Consider the following 12,488-nt stretch of genomic DNA (forward strand, 5'->3'; position numbering starts at 1 on the left):
TGGATGCACCTATGCTGTATTTCCCCAAGTGGGCAGGGGACTCCAGCAGCCAGATGCACCTAAGGTGGCCTTCCCCAGATGGTGGCAGGGGACTCTGAGGGCCACATGCACCCAGCTGGACTTCCCCAAGTGGCGGTGGGCGAGTCTGAAGGCTGAATGCACCTATCCTCGTTTTCCCCAGAGGGCGGCAGGGGAATCTGAGAGCCGGATGCACCTAAGGTGGCCTTGTCAGAGAGTGGCGGAAGAAAACAAGGGCCGGATTCAGCAACTCTACTTCCTCAAGTGTTGACAGGGTACTCTTGCAGGCAGAAGCACCTAAGATGGCCTTCCCCAGATGGCGTCGTTGCACTCTGAGTTTCAAGTGCACTGAAGCTGGCAATCTAATGATGATGGCAGTTGACTCTGTGGTCAAGATGCCCCAAGCCTGGCCTTGCCCAGAAGGCCCCAGGGGACTCTGAGGGCCGGATGCACCTATGCTCCATTTCCCCAAGTGCGCAGGGGCCTCTAGCAGCCAGATGCACCTAAGGTGGCCTTGCCCAGATGGTGGCGGGGGACTCTGAGGGCAGATGCACCTTGCTGGACTTCCCCAAGTGGCGGTGGGCGAGTCTGAAGGCTGAATGCCCCTAGCCTCGTTTTCCCCAGAGGGCGGCAGGGGATTCTGAGGGCCGCATGCACCTAAGGTGGCCTCATCAGACAACGACAGCGGACAAAAGGGGACGGATGCACCTAACTAGACTTCCCCAAGTGGCAGTGGGAGAATCTGAAGGCAGAATGCACATAGCCTGCCTTTCCGCAGGAGGCGGCAATGCATTCTGATGGCGAGATGCACCTAAGCTGGACTCCTCAGACAACGGCGGGCGACAAGAGGGCCAAATGCACCTAGCTGGACTTCCCCAAGTGGCGGTGGGCGAGTCCGAAGGGTGAATGCACCAAGCCTCATTTTCCCCAGAAGGCGGCAGGGGATTCTGAGGGCCAGATGCACCTAAGGTGGCCTGACCAGACAATGGTGGAGGAAAAAAGAAGCCGGATTCACCTAGCTCTACTTCCTCCAGTGGTGACAGGGGACTCTTGCCACCAGAAGCACCTAAGGTGGCCTTCCCCAGATGGCGGCCTTGTACTCTGAGGTTGGGGTGCACGGAATGTGGCATTCAAAAGATGATGGCAGTTGCCTCTGCGGTCAAGAAGCCCCAAGCCTGGCCTTACTCAGAAGGACCCAGGGGACTCTCAGGGCCGGATGCACCTACGCTGCATTTCCCCAAGTGGGCAGGGGACTCTAGCAGCCAGATGCACCTAAGGTGGCCTTCCCCAGATGGTGGCGGGAGACTCTGAGGGCCAGATGCACCTAAGTTGGCCTCATCAGACAACGGCGCGGGACAAAACGGGCCGAATGCACCTAGCTGGACTTCCCAAAGTGGCGGCGGGGACTCTTGCAGCCAGAGGCACCTAGCGTGGCCTTTCCCAGATGGCGACGTGGGACTGTGAGGGCTGGGTGTACTGAAGCTGGCATTCAAAAGAAGATGCCAATTGACTGTGTGGTCAAGATGCACGAAAGCTGGCCTTGACCAGAAAGCCGCAGGGGACTCTCAGGGCCGGATGCACCTATGCTGCATTTCCCCAAGTGGGCAGGGGACTCTAGCAGCCAGATGCACCTAAGGTGGCCTACCGCAGACGACAGCGGGGGACTGTGAGGGCCAGAAGCACCCAGATGGACTTCCCCAAGAGGCGGTGGGTGGGTCTGAAGGCTGAATGCACCAAGAAGGCGGCAGGGGCTTGTCAGGGAGGGATGCACCTAAGGTGGCCTCACCAGACAATGGCTGAGGACAAAAGGGGCCGGATGCACCTTGCAGGACTTCCCCAAGTGGCGGCGGGGGCTCCTGCAGCCAGAAGCACCTAAGGTGGCCTTCCCCACATGGCGGCCGGGGACTCTGAGGGCCAGATGCACCTAGCTGGACTTCCCCATGTGGTGGTGATTGAGCCTGAAGCCTCAATGCACCTAGCTTCATTTTCCCCAAAAGGCGGCAGGGGATTTGGAGGGACAGATGCAACTAAGGTGGCCTCATCAGACAATGGCGGAAGAAAAAAGGGCTGGATTCACCTAGCTCCCAGACGGTGGCGGGAGACTCTGAGGGCCAGATGCACCTAGCTGAACATCCCCAAGTGGCGGTGGGTGAGCCTGAAGGCTCAATGCACCTAGCCTCGTTATCCCCAGAGGGCGGCAGGGGATTCTGAGGGCCGCATGCACCTAAGGTGGCCTCATCAGACAACGACAGCGGACAAAAGGGGACGGATGTACCTAACTGGACTTCCCCAAGTGGCGGTGGGCGAATCTGAAGGCAGAATGCACATAACCTGGCTTTTCCCTGGAGGCCAAACTGCATTCTGATGGCCACAGGCACCTAAGCTGGACTCCTCAGACAATGGCGGGCGACAAAAGGGGCCAAATGCACCCAGCTGGACTTCCCCAAGTGGCGGTGGGCGGGTCCGAAGGCTGAATGCACCAAGCCTCGTTTTTCCCAGAAGGTGGCAGGGGATTCTGAGGGCCGGATGCACCTAAGGTGGGCTGATCAGACAATGGCGGAGGAAAAAAGAAGCCGGATTCCCCTAGCTCCCAGATGGTGGCGGGAGACTCTGAGGGACAGATGCACCTAAGTTGGATTTCCCCAAGTGGCGGTGGGCGAATCTGAAGGCAGAATGCACATAACCTGGCTTTCCCCAGGAGGCGGCACTGGATTCTGATGGCCAGATTCACCTAAGCTGGACTCCTCAGACAACGGCGGGTGACAAATGGGGCCCAATGCACCTAGCTGGACTTCCCCAAGTGGCGGTGGGCGAATTTGAAGGCTGAACGCACCTAGGCTGACTTTTCCCAGAAGGCAGCAGGGTATTCTCAGGGCCGGATGCACCTACACTGGCCTCATCAGACAATGTCTCAGGACAAAAGGGGCCGGATGCACCTAGCTGGACTGCCCCAAGTGGTGGCGGAGGACTCTTGCAGCCAGAAGCACCTAGGGTGGCCATGGCGACGTGGGACTGTGAGGGCCCGGTGCACTGAAGCTGGCATTCCGAAGAAGATGGCAGTTGATTGTGTGGTCAAGATGTCCCAAACCTGGCCTTCCCCACCAGGCCACAGGAGACTCTTACGGCCGGATGCACCTATGCTGGATTGCCCCAAGTGGTGGCAGGGGACTCTAGCAGCCAGATGCACCTAAGATGGCCTTCTCCAGAGGGCAGCAGGGGACTCTCAGGGCCAGATGCAGCTAAGCTGGATTTCCCAAAGTGGCGGTGGGCGATTCGGAACCCTAAATGCCACTATCATGGCTTCCCCCATAAGGTAGCAGGGGGTTGTGAGGGCCACATGTCCCTAAAGTGGCCTCATCAGACAATGGCTCAGGTCAAAAGGGGCCGGATTCGCCTAGCTGGACTTCCTCAAGTGGCGACGGGGGACTCTTGCAGCCAGAAGCACCTAAGGTGGCCTTCCCCAGATGGGGGCCTGGGATTCGGTGGGCCGGGTGCCCTGAAGCTTGCATTCAAAAGATGACGGCAGTTGAGTGTGTGGTCAAGGTGCACGAAACCTGGCCTTGCCAAGAAGGCCGCAGGGGACTCTCAGGGCTGGATGCACCTATGCTGTATTTCCCCAAGTGGGCAGGGGACTCCAGCAGCCAGATGCACCTAAGGTGGCCTTCCCCAGATGGTGGCAGGGGACTCTGAGGGCCACATGCACCTAGCTGGACTTCCCCAAGTGGCGGTGGGCGAGTCTGAAGGCTGAATGCACCTATCCTCGTTTTCCCCAGAGGGCGGCAGGGGAATCTGAGAGCCGGATGCACCTAAGGTGGCCTTGTCAGAGAGTGGCGGAAGAAAACAAGGGCCGGATTCAGCAACTCTACTTCCTCAAGTGTTGACAGGGTACTCTTGCAGGCAGAAGCACCTAAGATGGCCTTCCCCAGATGGCGTCGTTGCACTCTGAGTTTCAAGTGCACTGAAGCTGGCAATCTAATGATGATGGCAGTTGACTCTGTGGTCAAGATGCCCCAAGCCTGGCCTTGCCCAGAAGGCCCCAGGGGACTCTGAGGGCCGGATGCACCTATGCTCCATTTCCCCAAGTGCGCAGGGGCCTCTAGCAGCCAGATGCACCTAAGGTGGCCTTGCCCAGATGGTGGCGGGGGACTCTGAGGGCAGATGCACCTTGCTGGACTTCCCCAAGTGGCGGTGGGCGAGTCTGAAGGCTGAATGCCCCTAGCCTCGTTTTCCCCAGAGGGCGGCAGGGGATTCTGAGGGCCGCATGCACCTAAGGTGGCCTCATCAGACAACGACAGCGGACAAAAGGGGACGGATGCACCTAACTAGACTTCCCCAAGTGGCAGTGGGAGAATCTGAAGGCAGAATGCACATAGCCTGCCTTTCCGCAGGAGGCGGCAATGCATTCTGATGGCGAGATGCACCTAAGCTGGACTCCTCAGACAACGGCGGGCGACAAGAGGGCCAAATGCACCTAGCTGGACTTCCCCAAGTGGCGGTGGGCGAGTCCGAAGGGTGAATGCACCAAGCCTCATTTTCCCCAGAAGGCGGCAGGGGATTCTGAGGGCCAGATGCACCTAAGGTGGCCTGACCAGACAATGGTGGAGGAAAAAAGAAGCCGGATTCACCTAGCTCTACTTCCTCCAGTGGTGACAGGGGACTCTTGCCACCAGAAGCACCTAAGGTGGCCTTCCCCAGATGGCGGCCTTGTACTCTGAGGTTGGGGTGCACGGAATGTGGCATTCAAAAGATGATGGCAGTTGCCTCTGCGGTCAAGAAGCCCCAAGCCTGGCCTTACTCAGAAGGACCCAGGGGACTCTCAGGGCCGGATGCACCTACGCTGCATTTCCCCAAGTGGGCAGGGGACTCTAGCAGCCAGATGCACCTAAGGTGGCCTTCCCCAGATGGTGGCGGGAGACTCTGAGGGCCAGATGCACCTAAGTTGGCCTCATCAGACAACGGCGCGGGACAAAACGGGCCGAATGCACCTAGCTGGACTTCCCAAAGTGGCGGCGGGGACTCTTGCAGCCAGAGGCACCTAGCGTGGCCTTTCCCAGATGGCGACGTGGGACTGTGAGGGCTGGGTGTACTGAAGCTGGCATTCAAAAGAAGATGCCAATTGACTGTGTGGTCAAGATGCACGAAAGCTGGCCTTGCCCAGAAAGCCGCAGGGGACTCTCAGGGCCGGATGCACCTATGCTGCATTTCCCCAAGTGGGCAGGGGACTCTAGCAGCCAGATGCACCTAAGGTGGCCTACCGCAGACGACGGCGGGGGACTGTGAGGGCCAGAAGCACCCAGATGGACTTCCCCAAGAGGCGGTGGGTGGGTCTGAAGGCTGAATGCACCAAGAAGGTGGCAGGGGCTTGTCAGGGAGGGATGCACCTAAGGTGGCCTCACCAGACAATGGCTGAGGACAAAAGGGGCCGGATGCACCTTGCAGGACTTCCCCAAGTGGCGGCGGGGGCTCCTGCAGCCAGAAGCACCTAAGGTGGCCTTCCCCACATGGCGGCCGGGGACTCTGAGGGCCAGATGCACCTAGCTGGACTTCCCCATGTGGTGGTGATTGAGCCTGAAGCCTCAATGCACCTAGCTTCATTTTCCCCAAAAGGCGGCAGGGGATTTGGAGGGACAGATGCAACTAAGGTGGCCTCATCAGACAATGGCGGAAGAAAAAAGGGCTGGATTCACCTAGCTCCCAGACGGTGGCGGGAGACTCTGAGGGCCAGATGCACCTAGCTGAACATCCCCAAGTGGCGGTGGGTGAGCCTGAAGGCTCAATGCACCTAGCCTCGTTATCCCCAGAGGGCGGCAGGGGATTCTGAGGGCCGCATGCACCTAAGGTGGCCTCATCAGACAACGACAGCGGACAAAAGGGGACGGATGTACCTAACTGGACTTCCCCAAGTGGCGGTGGGCGAATCTGAAGGCAGAATGCACATAACCTGGCTTTTCCCAGGAGGCCAAACTGCATTCTGATGGCCACAGGCACCTAAGCTGGACTCCTCAGACAATGGCGGGCGACAAAAGGGGCCAAATGCACCCAGCTGGACTTCCCCAAGTGGCGGTGGGCGGGTCCGAAGGCTGAATGCACCAAGCCTCGTTTTCCCCAGAAGGTGGCAGGGGATTCTGAGGACCGGATGCACCTAAGGTGGGCTGATCAGACAATGGCGGAGGAAAAAAGAAGCCGGATTCCCCTAGCTCCCAGATGGTGGCGGGAGACTCTGAGGGACAGATGCACCTAAGTTGGATTTCCCCAAGTGGCGGTGGGCGAATCTGAAGGCAGAATGCACATAACCTGGCTTTCCCCAGGAGGCGGCACTGGATTCTGATGGCCAGATTCACCTAAGCTGGACTCCTCAGACAACGGCGGGTGACAAATGGGGCCCAATGCACCTAGCTGGACTTCCCCAAGTGGCGGTGGGCGAATTTGAAGGCTGAACGCACCTAGGCTGACTTTTCCCAGAAGGCAGCAGGGTATTCTCAGGGCCGGATGCACCTACACTGGCCTCATCAGACAATGTCTCAGGACAAAAGGGGCCGGATGCACCTAGCTGGACTGCCCCAAGTGGTGGCGGAGGACTCTTGCAGCCAGAAGCACCTAGGGTGGCCATGGCGACGTGGGACTGTGAGGGCCCGGTGCACTGAAGCTGGCATTCCGAAGAAGATGGCAGTTGATTGTGTGGTCAAGATGTCCCAAACCTGGCCTTCCCCACCAGGCCACAGGAGACTCTTACGGCCGGATGCACCTATGCTGGATTGCCCCAAGTGGTGGCAGGGGACTCTAGCAGCCAGATGCACCTAAGATGGCCTTCTCCAGAGGGCAGCAGGGGACTCTCAGGGCCAGATGCAGCTAAGCTGGATTTCCCAAAGTGGCGGTGGGCGATTCGGAACCCTAAATGCCACTATCATGGCTTCCCCCATAAGGTAGCAGGGGGTTGTGAGGGCCACATGTCCCTAAAGTGGCCTCATCAGACAATGGCTCAGGTCAAAAGGGGCCGGATTCGCCTAGCTGGACTTCCTCAAGTGGCGACGGGGGACTCTTGCAGCCAGAAGCACCTAAGGTGGCCTTCCCCAGATGGGGGCCTGGGATTCGGTGGGCCGGGTGCCCTGAAGCTTGCATTCAAAAGATGACGGCAGTTGAGTGTGTGGTCAAGGTGCACGAAACCTGGCCTTGCCAAGAAGGCCGCAGGGGACTCTCAGGGCTGGATGCACCTATGCTGTATTTCCCCAAGTGGGCAGGGGACTCCAGCAGCCAGATGCACCTAAGGTGGCCTTCCCCAGATGGTGGCAGGGGACTCTGAGGGCCACATGCACCCAGCTGGACTTCCCCAAGTGGCGGTGGGCGAGTCTGAAGGCTGAATGCACCTATCCTCGTTTTCCCCAGAGGGCGGCAGGGGAATCTGAGAGCCGGATGCACCTAAGGTGGCCTTGTCAGAGAGTGGCGGAAGAAAACAAGGGCCGGATTCAGCAACTCTACTTCCTCAAGTGTTGACAGGGTACTCTTGCAGGCAGAAGCACCTAAGATGGCCTTCCCCAGATGGCGTCGTTGCACTCTGAGTTTCAAGTGCACTGAAGCTGGCAATCTAATGATGATGGCAGTTGACTCTGTGGTCAAGATGCCCCAAGCCTGGCCTTGCCCAGAAGGCCCCAGGGGACTCTGAGGGCCGGATGCACCTATGCTCCATTTCCCCAAGTGCGCAGGGGCCTCTAGCAGCCAGATGCACCTAAGGTGGCCTTGCCCAGATGGTGGCGGGGGACTCTGAGGGCAGATGCACCTTGCTGGACTTCCCCAAGTGGCGGTGGGCGAGTCTGAAGGCTGAATGCCCCTAGCCTCGTTTTCCCCAGAGGGCGGCAGGGGATTCTGAGGGCCGCATGCACCTAAGGTGGCCTCATCAGACAACGACAGCGGACAAAAGGGGACGGATGCACCTAACTAGACTTCCCCAAGTGGCAGTGGGAGAATCTGAAGGCAGAATGCACATAGCCTGCCTTTCCGCAGGAGGCGGCAATGCATTCTGATGGCCAGATGCACCTAAGCTGGACTCCTCAGACAACGGCGGGCGACAAGAGGGCCAAATGCACCTAGCTGGACTTCCCCAAGTGGCGGTGGGCGAGTCCGAAGGGTGAATGCACCAAGCCTCATTTTCCCCAGAAGGCGGCAGGGGATTCTGAGGGCCAGATGCACCTAAGGTGGCCTGACCAGACAATGGTGGAGGAAAAAAGAAGCCGGATTCACCTAGCTCTACTTCCTCCAGTGGTGACAGGGGACTCTTGCCACCAGAAGCACCTAAGGTGGCCTTCCCCAGATGGCGGCCTTGTACTCTGAGGTTGGGGTGCACGGAATGTGGCATTCAAAAGATGATGGCAGTTGCCTCTGCGGTCAAGAAGCCCCAAGCCTGGCCTTACTCAGAAGGACCCAGGGGACTCTCAGGGCCGGATGCACCTACGCTGCATTTCCCCAAGTGGGCAGGGGACTCTAGCAGCCAGATGCACCTAAGGTGGCCTTCCCCAGATGGTGGCGGGAGACTCTGAGGGCCAGATGCACCTAAGTTGGCCTCATCAGACAACGGCGCGGGACAAAACGGGCCGAATGCACCTAGCTGGACTTCCCAAAGTGGCGGCGGGGACTCTTGCAGCCAGAGGCACCTAGCGTGGCCTTTCCCAGATGGCGACGTGGGACTGTGAGGGCTGGGTGTACTGAAGCTGGCATTCAAAAGAAGATGCCAATTGACTGTGTGGTCAAGATGCACGAAAGCTGGCCTTGCCCAGAAAGCCGCAGGGGACTCTCAGGGCCGGATGCACCTATGCTGCATTTCCCCAAGTGGGCAGGGGACTCTAGCAGCCAGATGCACCTAAGGTGGCCTACCGCAGACGACGGCGGGGGACTGTGAGGGCCAGAAGCACCCAGATGGACTTCCCCAAGAGGCGGTGGGTGGGTCTGAAGGCTGAATGCACCAAGAAGGTGGCAGGGGCTTGTCAGGGAGGGATGCACCTAAGGTGGCCTCACCAGACAATGGCTGAGGACAAAAGGGGCCGGATGCACCTTGCAGGACTTCCCCAAGTGGCGGCGGGGGCTCCTGCAGCCAGAAGCACCTAAGGTGGCCTTCCCCACATGGCGGCCGGGGACTCTGAGGGCCAGATGCACCTAGCTGGACTTCCCCATGTGGTGGTGATTGAGCCTGAAGCCTCAATGCACCTAGCTTCATTTTCCCCAAAAGGCGGCAGGGGATTTGGAGGGACAGATGCAACTAAGGTGGCCTCATCAGACAATGGCGGAAGAAAAAAGGGCTGGATTCACCTAGCTCCCAGACGGTGGCGGGAGACTCTGAGGGCCAGATGCACCTAGCTGAACATCCCCAAGTGGCGGTGGGTGAGCCTGAAGGCTCAATGCACCTAGCCTCGTTATCCCCAGAGGGCGGCAGGGGATTCTGAGGGCCGCATGCACCTAAGGTGGGCTGATCAAACAATGGCGGAGGAAAAAAGAAGCCGGATTCCCCTAGCTCCCAGATGGTGGCGGGAGACTCTGAGACTTAGATGTACCTAAGTTTGATTTCCCCAAGTGGCGGTTGGCGAATTTGAAGGCTGAACGCACCTAGGCTGACTTTTCCCAGAAGGCAGCAGGGTATTCTCAGGGCCGGATGCACCTACATTGGCCTCATCAGACAATGTCTCAGGACAAAAGGGGCCGGATGCACCTAGCTGGACTGCCCCAAGTGGTGGCGGAGGACTCTTGCAGCCAGAAGCACCTAGCGTGGCCTTCGCCAGATGGAGATGTGGGACTGTGAGGGCCCGGTGCACTGAAGCTGGCATTCCGAAGAAGATGGCAGTTGATTGTGTGGTCAAGATGTCCCAAACCTGGCCTTCCCCACCAGGCCACAGGAGACTCTTACGGCCGGATGCACCTATGCTGGATTGCCCCAAGTGGTGGCAGGGGACTCTAGCAGCCAGATGCACCTAAGATGGCCTTCTCCAGAGGGCAGCAGGGGACTCTCAGGGCCAGATGCACGTAAGGTGGCCTTCCCCAGATGGTGGCAGGGGACTCTGAGGGCCACATGCACCCAGCTGGACTTCCCCAAGTGGCGGTGGGCGAGTCTGAAGGCTGAATGCACCTATCCTCGTTTTCCCCAGAGGGCGGCAGGGGAATCTGAGAGCCGGATGCACCTAAGGTGGCCTTGTCAGAGAGTGGCGGAAGAAAAAAAGGGCCGGATTCAGCAACTCTACTTCCTCAAGTGTTGACAGGGTACTCTTGCAGGCAGAAGCACCTAAGATGGCCTTCCCCAGATGGCGTCGTTGCACTCTGAGTTTCAAGTGCACTGAAGCTGGCAATCTAATGATGATGGCAGTTGACTCTGTGGTCAAGATGCCCCAAGCCTGGCCTTGCCCAGAAGGCCCCAGGGGACTCTGAGGGCCGGATGCACCTATGCTGCATATCCCCAAGTGGGCAGGGGACTCTAGCAGCCAGATGCACCTAAGGTGGCCTTGCCCAGATGGTGGCGGGGGACTCTGAGGGCAGATGCACCTTGCTGGACTTCCCCAAGTGGCGGTGGGCGAGTCTGAAGGCTGAATGCCCCTAGCCTCGTTTTCCCCAGAGGGCGGCAGGGGATTCTGAGGGCCGCATGCACCTAAGGTGGCCTCATCAGACAACGACAGCGGACAAAAGGGGACGGATGCACCTAACTAGACTTCCCCAAGTGGCAGTGGGAGAATCTGAAGGCAGAATGCACATAGCCTGCCTTTCCGCAGGAGGCGGCAATGCATTCTGATGGCCAGATGCACCTAAGCTGGACTCCTCAGACAACGGCGGGCGACAAGAGGGCCAAATGCACCTAGCTGGACTTCCCCAAGTGGCGGTGGGCGAGTCCGAAGGGTGAATGCACCAAGCCTCATTTTCCCCAGAAGGCGGCAGGGGATTCTGAGGGCCAGATGCACCTAAGGTGGCCTGACCAGACAATGGTGGAGGAAAAAAGAAGCCGGATTCACCTAGCTCTACTTCCTCCAGTGGTGACAGGGGACTCTTGCCACCAGAAGCACCTAAGGTGGCCTTCCCCAGATGGCGGCCTTGTACTCTGAGGTTGGGGTGCACGGAATGTGGCATTCAAAAGATGATGGCAGTTGCCTCTGCGGTCAAGAAGCCCCAAGCCTGGCCTTACTCAGAAGGACCCAGGGGACTCTCAGGGCCGGATGCACCTACGCTGCATTTCCCCAAGTGGGCAGGGGACTCTAGCAGCCAGATGCACCTAAGGTGGCCTTCCCCAGATGGTGGCGGGAGACTCTGAGGGCCAGATGCACCTAAGTTGGCCTCATCAGACAACGGCGCGGGACAAAACGGGCCGAATGCACCTAGCTGGACTTCCCAAAGTGGCGGCGGGGACTCTTGCAGCCAGAGGCACCTAGCGTGGCCTTTCCCAGATGGCGACGTGGGACTGTGAGGGCTGGGTGTACTGAAGCTGGCATTCAAAAGAAGATGCCAATTGACTGTGTGGTCAAGATGCACGAAAGCTGGCCTTGACCAGAAAGCCGCAGGGGACTCTCAGGGCCGGATGCACCTACGCTGCATTTCCCCAAGTGGGCAGGGGACTCTAGCAGCCAGATGCACCTAAGGTGGCCTACCGCAGACGACGGCGGGGGACTGTGAGGGCCAGAAGCACCCAGATGGACTTCCCCAAGAGGCGGTGGGTGGGTCTGAAGGCTGAATGCACCAAGAAGGCGGCAGGGGCTTGTCAGGGAGGGATGCACCTAAGGTGGCCTCACCAGACAATGGCTGAGGACAAAAGGGGCCGGATGCACCTTGCAGGACTTCCCCAAGTGGCGGCGGGGGCTCCTGCAGCCAGAAGCACCTAAGGTGGCCTTCCCCACATGGCGGCCGGGGACTCTGAGGGCCAGATGCACCTAGCTGGACTTCCCCATGTGGTGGTGATTGAGCCTGAAGCCTCAATGCACCTAGCTTCATTTTCCCCAAAAGGCGGCAGGGGATTTGGAGGGACAGATGCAACTAAGGTGGCCTCATCAGACAATGGCGGAAGAAAAAAGGGCTGGATTCACCTAGCTCCCAGACGGTGGCGGGAGACTCTGAGGGCCAGATGCACCTAGCTGAACATCCCCAAGTGGCGGTGGGTGAGCCTGAAGGCTCAATGCACCTAGCCTCGTTATCCCCAGAGGGCGGCAGGGGATTCTGAGGGCCGCATGCACCTAAGGTGGCCTCATCAGACAACGACAGCGGACAAAAGGGGACGGATGTACCTAACTGGACTTCCCCAAGTGGCGGTGGGCGAATCTGAAGGCAGAATGCACATAACCTGGCTTTTCCCAGGAGGCCAAACTGCATTCTGATGGCCACAGGCACCTAAGCTGGACTCCTCAGACAATGGCGGGCGACAAAAGGGGCCAAATGCACCCAGCTGGACTTCCCCAAGTGGCGGTGGGCGGGTCCGAAGGCTGAATGCACCAAGCCTCGTTTTCCCCAGAAGGTGG

The sequence above is a fragment of the Eulemur rufifrons genome, chromosome 23 (assembly GCF_041146395.1).
Source record: "Eulemur rufifrons isolate Redbay chromosome 23, OSU_ERuf_1, whole genome shotgun sequence".
Taxonomy (NCBI): domain Eukaryota; kingdom Metazoa; phylum Chordata; class Mammalia; order Primates; family Lemuridae; genus Eulemur; species Eulemur rufifrons.